Source organism: Helianthus annuus, chromosome 10 (genome assembly GCF_002127325.2).
Source record: "Helianthus annuus cultivar XRQ/B chromosome 10, HanXRQr2.0-SUNRISE, whole genome shotgun sequence".
Taxonomy (NCBI): Eukaryota; Viridiplantae; Streptophyta; class Magnoliopsida; order Asterales; family Asteraceae; genus Helianthus; species Helianthus annuus.
Genome location: NC_035442.2, coordinates 147,944,601 through 147,953,839, shown reverse-complemented (window position 1 = coordinate 147,953,839; position 9,239 = coordinate 147,944,601).

The following is a 9,239-nucleotide window of genomic DNA, read 5'->3' as shown; positions in this document are numbered from 1 at the left end:
AATCGAGCTAAACAGTAAGAACTCTTCCTCCTGAGCTCTGATACCACTTGTAGGAACGTTTTCGCGAACTGACGAGTCGATCAGAAGAGCGCTTAGACTAATTCAGAGGCGGAATTCATTGAATTAGTCTTCGTTCAGCTTGATTTCACTTTTAACGTCTCTTTTATTGATTATTTGTCAAATATACAAGACTCGGAGACAAATCGGGCAGAGCTTCGCCGTTTAGACTAATTCATACAGTTCCCCTAGGATCGCTCATCCGGATGGCTTATATAGCCCAACCGGTTCGCTCATCCGGACGGACAGAAAAGCGAACCGGATCAGTTCACTCGAGCGAACCATGTCAGAACCCATATGAGCGGACCACGAACATTGCCGTTCGAGCGGACCTGTCATGTAATGGTCCGTTCGAGCGAATCTAACATCTACTTGGGCCAAATAAGCAAACCTAAGTCCAATAAGCGAACCTAATGTCTAATTTCTATACAATCTCGTTTTCCGTACACAATACGATCTGCCCTACCCTAAGACTCGAACGAAGATGTAGTCGACAGACAACTGCACCAACAGTATCTATAAATGACCAAAAACCAACCCTAAATTACACAAAACAGAAAATAAATAACCATATAACCCTAAAACAAACAAACAAGCAAAACAGTAAACAATAATCATCTACGAAGGACCATAAAACAAACCAAACAAATATTCATCTTTGGTTCTTTATATCTAACCCTAAATTATAAAGGATCCAAAAAACAAACAAAAAGCCATCTTTCTTTCTTTAAACAAACAAACAAACAGTCAATTTACAATAATCATCTATTTCGCATAAAAAAACAAACAAAAAGATTTTCTTCTTTGTTTCTTTTTGTCTAACCCTAAATTACACAAAACTCAAAACGAAAATGATAAAAAGAGTAAAAAAAACATCAAAGATGATTGACAAACACTAATACCTTCTCATCGAGCAAGATCAGATCCATCTGAAAGGACTGAACTCATTTCCAGATGATTCGACACTTGAGATTCCACATATCTTTAGACGGATTCAAATCATCAATGAAACTGAGTGACAAAGATGGTGGTTCACCGTCGGATTTCTTGCTGGATGACAGAGTTTGCACAGAAGATGCGGACATTTTGAAATGAGAAGAAAATGGTGAAATGGAATCGGTGAAGTTACATAATGAGAAGAAAGTTTGAATAAAAAGTGTGAAGAAGAAGGAGAGAGAAAGATATGATTACTTCTTGCAGTGCATTAATGGCAATTTCTCCTCCCCATGCAATTTCAAAGTTCCCTCCTAAAGAAAACCTTTTTTTATAATAATAAAATCAGATTATATATTTGAAATAGATTTATGTAGATATAAATATTGTAAACGGAATTATGACATCAGCAACTCCACGTGGCATAGCTTAGAAGTTGACAAGTAAGCAGATTTACATCAGCTCATAATCTCTTATTATAGATAGTATAGATTATTCCGTTTGAAATGCCTCAGTGATATCCTACCGGTCCGTAGGAACTTCATGTTCTTCGTGATCCATATTTTGATTCTGCCTCAGTCACTTTTTTTACAAAATCCTCTGACATATGCTCGTCCTTATTGTGAACACGTGCTTGTACGTTCCGACATTAGTCAGTTGTGGACTGAGGCTTCTGAGGTGCTAATTTTTGTTAAAAGAGACAGCGGGGATCCTCCTATTTATATTTTCTTTGTACATTGTGTTGGGGAAATTCGAAATTTCTTGGATAAATCTGAAGTCGTGTAATCACTTTCAGATCAATGTTATGGACTAATACCATTGCAAGGTATGGGACTTGTCCCACATCGGTTGTATGGGCAACTGATGTGGGGTTTATATACCAAATGGGCTCTCTCACCCACCAGACTAGTCTTTTGGGTTGAGTTCTCTCGTTTGGTATGTAACATTGGTATCAGAGCCAGAACTCGGAGTGGTGGCCCACGGAGTGGTGGCCTGGAGAGAGCCAGCCGTGACCAACGTGGCCGTGACCAACGAGGCTCGGAGTGGTGGCCTGGAAAGAGCCAGCCGTGACCAACATGGCCGTGACCAACGAGGACGTTGGCCCTTAAGGAGGGTCGATTGTTATGGACTAATACCATTGCAAGGTATGGGACTTGTCCCACATCGGTTGTATGGGCAACTGATGTGGGGTTTATATACCAAATGGGCTCTCTCACCCACCAAACTAGTCTTTTGGGTTGAGTTCTCTCGTTTGGTATGTAACAATCAAACAATTGGAGTGGCTACCAATCTTTGATCGGATAAAATCAGAATTGATTCTAGATTTCTGTATGAGAATTTGGTTGAGAGAATTTTTAGGGATTCTCACGAACTGCAATTCGTCTAGGGTTTTTCAAAAACGTTTGAGAGAGCGTAGTTGCAGTTTTCCACAACTGCTTGCAGTTTTCATTTTGAACAAAAACACCTTTAGTCCCTCATGTTTCAAAAGTGCATATACATTTTGAACAAAAACACCTTTAGTCCCAGCCAGGGGCTCTGCCCCTTGGACCCCGCTTCTCTCGGGGGCGCTGCCCCCTTGGATCCCCCGTTAGTCCCGATGACATTCAAACAAGCGTGCACTCTTATTTGCATGGTTGCAGAAATCGGCCTAGGCGGCCGATTAATCGGCGCCTAGGCGCTAGGCGGTCACTTACTGCCTAATTTTGAGCTAGGCGGTCAATTAATCGGTCATGGTCAAAAATCGGTCAAAATCGGTCCTAGGCGGTCAAAATCGGATTAATCGGACATTATTAGTCGGTCAAAATCGGTCCTAGGCGGTCCTAGGCCATCAAAATTGGTCAAAATCGGTCAAAATCGAACCATACTATCTGAAACTTGAAGTATTTATGTGATTTTGAAGTATTATTTTTATATTATTGGGTATATATATAAAATTTTGAAAAAATACATACAAAAATCCCATTCCAATTAATCCCGATTAATCCTGATTAATCCCGATTAATCCCTAGGCTGCACCTCACCGCCCGACTAGCGCCTAGCGCCTTCTACAACATTGCTTATTTGTATGTCACACGCAATCTCAAATTACATTAATAAAATATCCAACACATTGTACTATGTTGATTGTTTTTTTTTTTTTTTCATTTTGTGTTTCTTTGCAGAGATGAATTTGTTGGAAATTCTTTAAGATGAAAGTCTAAAGGGTGTTGAGTATGATTTGAGGTGGTTGGGTGGTGTTGAACAACCAGTGGTAACTTCGTTTGATTTGAGAGTCTGCTTATAGGTGGTGATGGTGGAGGTGATGACCTCTTTGTAATGATCCGGTTCATGACCCTCCACTAGGTAATGCTCATCCCGTTGATGTGGCTCCTTCAGTTGACCAAATATCCGCTCATGTTTCGTTGGTTCCTCCTGTTGAGGAGACGTCCTCTTCAAAGTGGGCAAAGAAGAGGAAGAAGAAGCAAGTTGAACAAGAGATGGGGGTGTTGAAGAGGGAAAGATCCTCTATGAAGAAGTCAGAGCCTATTGTTCCTAAGGATGGTGGTTTGAAAATTCAGGAAGGTGAGGAGTTGTCCGCTCGTGATCGTCATTCCTCCTCCATTAGAGAATATAGTGGAGAAGCTTTCGATTTAAAGTGTTTGTTTCTAGTTGGTCTGTTAAAAAACAATGATATATTTGCTGATATGCATGTGGCAGAGTAATATTTGAACAACTGTGTGCCTCCTGCAGAGAAACTTGCTGCTCATCGTTTAGGCTTTGAGAAACTTGTGAATGAAGCCTGTCAACACCAGGCTTACCTGAATTCTATCCTGCCCAAAATTTTTGAAAAGGCTGCTACTTAAAAAGGCCTTCAAGACAAGCATCAGGCTAAAGCTTTGATTTGGCACAATAGGTATAGCCGTGAAGCAATTCAAGTGAAAGAGCTTAAGGAGAAGTCGCTTGTGTATGAGGAGAGGCATGCCGCTGATTTGAAGTCGTTGGATGAAGCTCAAGTGAAGCATATGCAAGAACTGAAGAAGAGTCGGAGGAGCTCCAAGTCATGAAAGGTGAGTGTTCAAGTTTGGAGGGGAAGGTTGCTAGTCTTTCACTAGAGAAAGGTTTTAAAGGAGGGGAAAAAGAAACTGGAAGAGAGAGTTGCTGAGCTTTCAAAGCAGAAGCAGTGGTTGGTTGGGGATGGCTTCTTCCAAGTGGTTGGTTATCTCCTCAAGAGTGCTGAGTTTGTCACACCCCTTTTTCTTGTGGAAAAGGCTTATCTCTTTGTCAATATTCAAGAAGGTGTTTCCCTGGGTCATGCAGTTGCTTTAAAAGGTATTCCTTTGTCTTATGTTAATGGTTATAACATAGGAGGGGAATGCCCCTTTTCTTATGTACTTGAAGACAGTATTAACTTAAGTTTTGTTTGGTGAATGATGTCTTAAAACTACTTTTATTCGGGCTCAATGATCTGTTTCATTGGGCCATCTTTTTGAATGGTTATGCACTTATGTTATGTTAGTTGCCTTGAATGTGTTTCGAAAACTTCTTTTTTTGTTTTTGCATGGTGAGGTAAATCACGTGGTTTGAACCTCTCCTTTTAAGCATTATTTTGCGTTCGTTTAGCCAAGTTTTTCTTGAAAACTTATTCAACGTTTTTCCCTTTTGTTTGGTGAATACTGATTATTAGGGAACTTTATTTTTTGCATATATGTGTTTGTTTGGAGACTTGCGGAATAAAAGTGCATTACATTCATTGTTGATCGTTGGTTAGGTCGCCAAAAGTTGGTTACAAGAGTTGTACATGAGTCTCGAGAATGGCCAAAAACGAAAAAACTAAACAACATAAATTACTGGAAATAATGAAAAGACTTTTGCTATTTCAAAAACTCCTGCTATCAATGGAGATGTCTTCTCCTTCTTTTGTCGGGCCTACACGCAGGGGCGTACCCACCCTAAGTCAAGGGTGTGCGGGCGCACCCCATGAAAAAAAATATTTTTTAGTGTTATTTTTCGCCGGAAATCCCGACCGCACCCCTTGGAATTTTCACCCGCACCCTTTGAAAATTTTCAACCGCCCCACTTAGAAAAAAATAATTATTAACCACTTATTCACTTCATTATTTAATCCAATCAAAGCCCAATCTGCAATCAATTTTTATTAACACAAGCCCAAACCCAACCTAAAAAATTTGAACTAAATAAAATAACCCAAACTCATCCACCCATTCTATTTCCAAATCCCGCCCCCAAAAAAACTCCCAGCGACTTGACGCCACTGCTCACGACCTGGTGGCTTTTTTTACCGGAAAAACCAAAATTCCGGTTGGACCGGCCCATATTACGACAGAATTCCAATATAGAACTAGTATGGTTTATTTATTTATTTATTTATTTATTTATTTATTTATTTATTTATGTATTTATTTATTTATTTTGTTTTATGTGATGATTAGGAGAAAATATAGATGTGTAACGGTTTAATCTTTTTATATTTTTTTAACTTTTTTGTTGTTCTAGAGTTGTAGTTAAATGATTTTGTTGTTTTATTTATAGCTTTGTTTGTTTAAATGATTAGTTACAAGTAATCAACATTTAATATTAGAGCTTGAATGTTTAAAAATATAATTGAAAGTTATGAGCAATGGTTGAACATGATTGTTTATTTTGTTTAAGTGTTTAGTGTTGTTTTATGAACTTATGGAGCAAATTATATGCGTTAAGAACAATAAGTAAGAATGTAATGAATTTATGGCGTGTTTAGTATCTTTAGATGATATTTTGGAAATATTTCAAAAAAAAAAGAAAAAAAGAAAACCTGTAGGGTATAATTTTAAATACGTTTGTAATTTGTAATGACGTTTGACATGTTTTGATGATTTATAAATTTTAGTTTGATGTTATTTTGTCTTACATGATCCGACCCGACCCGCTATGAACCGATATTTTTATACAGTTAGGGGCCTAAAATCTTTGAAAATATTCGACACCCCAAGGAAAAAATTCTTGGGTCCGCCACTGCCTACACGAGGAGGCACTATGGGTTGGTCGTCTTCCCGTGCTAGGAGAAGGCCATTCCTGCACCATAGGGTTCTTTTTCATTCATCTTTTTGGTGACTTGTTAGTGTGCTATAGGGATCGAGCTTGCTATTATGGATGTCCCCTTTTTTTTTTTTTTTTTTTTTTTTTTTTTTTTTTTTTTTTTTGATGTGGGTATCGGTGTCTCTTTCTCTCCCAAATTTGTGTTTGGGATGAGTTTCTCCTTCTCCTTATGATCTTGACCAGTTTGCGGGTCCAAATAGTAACCATTGGGCCTTCTTTTTAGATTGATTATTGGCTTGTTTTTGGGTTCTTTTGTGGAGATTTCTTTACTTCTTGCCATATGTGTTAGGTTATGCTATCTCAGAAATCTACTCTGTCAACGCACAACATATCTTTGGAGTAGTAGCTTTGTGGGATTACCGTATCGACATCTTCTTTGTGCATGGTCATTTAACTTCCTATTTTCTTGATTGGCCATGCTCTTGCCTTCTCCTTGGGTATCTTTCTTGCTATATGATTGGAAACTGATGAAACACAGAATAATACTGGGGATAGTCTGTGGGGTTATTTCTTCTGTGGGTTCAATCTCCTTTCTTACTCGTGGGAATGACCTGGATCCTGCAAAACAGCAACACCGTTAGTCTCGTTAAGAGGGGAATATGGGGGTTTCCCTCTTAACCAGGCTCCAGCGTGAGAATAAGTATTGTTCTGAGGGAGAATAAACAATGTGTGTTGAGTGTTTTAGAATAGAGAGCAAGATGATCAACCTGAATGATGAAGGGTCCTATTTATAGCCGGAGGGTGAAGAAGGGAGGAGCAGCTGTGCCAGCTGTGGTTGCGCGCCAGCTGTCCGACCAAGGAGAATATCCTCTTGGTCTCCTCTGCCATAGTCGGTGTAGTGGTACACGTGGCGCGCTTATGTTTGTTCATGCTGGAAACCTTGTACTGGCGTTGTCAGCTCTGCCCCCTGATTTGTCGCAGGCCTATGTGTCGTTCTGCGACTGGTGACACGTGTTGTCCTTTTTGTCGGATGGAACATCTTTGGTGCCACCATGGCGTCTTCCAGAAGTTTCTAGAAGCTTCTGGATTGCTTTGCTGATGTAGGCGCCATGTATGCTCGAAAAGTGGTGTGGTCCCTGCCATGTAGGCAGGGAATTGGGACCATACCTCTTCAAGTCCCCCTAGTCCAGTGTGCCTTCTAATTGAGTTGATCGTCTAGGAGGGATTCTGGACTTATAAGTGTAGTTGTTTTTGTGGCGGGTTGTATGTCGCGTGGATTTTGGTAATTGAGCCAAATGGACGCATGGCGCGTGGTTTTGGCAATTTACAAAAGTTGAGCCAAATGGACGCATGGCGCATGGGTTTTGGCAACTTATAAAAGGTTGATCCAAATGGACGCATGGCGCATGGGTTTTGGCAACTTATAAAAAGTTGAGCCAAATGGACGCATGGCGCATGGGTTTTGGCAACTTATAAAAGGTTGAGCCAAATGGACGCATGGCGCATGGGTTTTGGCAACTTATAAAAGGTTGAGCCAAATGGACGCATGGCGCATGGGTTTTGGCAACTTATAAAAGGTTGAGTCAAATGGACGCATGGCGCATGGCGCATGGCATTTGTTGTTTCTTTCTGAGGGAAGTTTTGTTGTCTTGGGGAGAATGTTGATGTGACCGTCTAGTGTCCCTGTCTTATCGGAGGTGAACAGGCGCCTTTTCAGTTTGCATCAGTTACTTTTCTGTCACGTTGTCAGGCCCTGTTACCCATGCTCCCGAAAAAAGAGGTGACGTCTTCTCTCTCCTCTGACGTGTTCCTCCCCTATTGGTTGCTTTTTCTAGGCTCTGACGGCTCACTACCCATCGCATTAAATGCGATGGGTATAAATATGAAGCGGTTTCTCCTTCTTTCCTTACTTTTCAAATTTTTGAAGTTTGGTTCTCTCCATCTCCATCATCTTTTATTCTTTCTCTGTGTAAACGTTTTCATCTAACCTCTCGTCATCTTCATTATGTCTGGTGCGAATCCTTCCCAGAGGAAGAGGAAGAATAAAGGGAAGGCTCCCCCTGGCCCTGACCAGGCAGTTATACGATGGAAGGAAGAGGAGTTCCACAATCTTGTGAGGGAGATGGGTTTTCGTCCTGAGTGGGGAGCCCAATATCCGACTGCTGGTTCTACCGCCATGGATGCACCTCCAGGCTACTTGACCTTGTATGCTGCATTTTTCCGGGAGGGTAACTTCAGGCTTCCAATTACCAAGTTTACTGCCTCGGTGTTGAGGAACTATGGGCACCATATTTCTCAAGTTAACGCGATTAGGCTCCCGCGTATTAGTCACTTTGAGTTTGTTTGTAGAGCGCACCGTATTGATCCGACATTTGAGATGTTCAACGTCTTCTACAGTGTTACTTACACCAATGGCTTCTATTCTTTCAACGCCCGGACAGGTGTGGCTCCCGTTTGCTCCGTTCCTCTGAAGAGTTTGCACGACTGGAAACAGAAGTTTTTCTACATTTGTCGCGGTGTTATTCCGGTGGATATGCATTACCGGTCGGTTGGTGAAGGGATCCCGAAGGTAGACGCTTTGGTGGGTTTTGCTCAACAAGGTTGGTACAAGAAACTAACAGAGAAGGCAACTGCCATTTCTCAGTTGGATGAGATGGCCCTAGTTGGTGCTGGAATGAGTTTGTTGTGGGTACCGAAGAACCCCTTGGGTGTACCTGTTTATGGTTACCAAGGCAAATGTATGTTATTTCCTCAAAGTATATTTGAATTATCTTGTTTTTTGTGCGTTCTTCCTTATTCTTTCGTCTTTTGCAGTTGGATATAGTTTGATAAATGTTTTAGACCCGAAGGCTGCGGGTGCCATGGTTGAGGCGATCCAAGAAGATGGAAAGCCGACGTGGTTAAACCAAATTCGAGGCCGTTTTTTGCACCCATCTGATGAGAGCTTTGCTAAATATGCCAATGTTGCCTTAGGTGAAGATGATGAAGATGACCCCATTGATCCTATTCGAGAGGAAGTTGTTGTTCTCTCGAGTGGAAGTTCCGATAGATCTTCTGAAGGTCTAACTTCGCGTTGCGCGCGTGCAGGTACCGCGCAGGCTACTGTTAACGAGCATGTTCATGAGGTTGTTGGTCATGATGCAGAGATTCCTGTTGATCCTTCTGCTCAGGTGGAGTCAAGAAAGAAGAAAAAAGCTGACAAGCCTGAGAAAGGGGAGAAGAGGGTTGAGGGC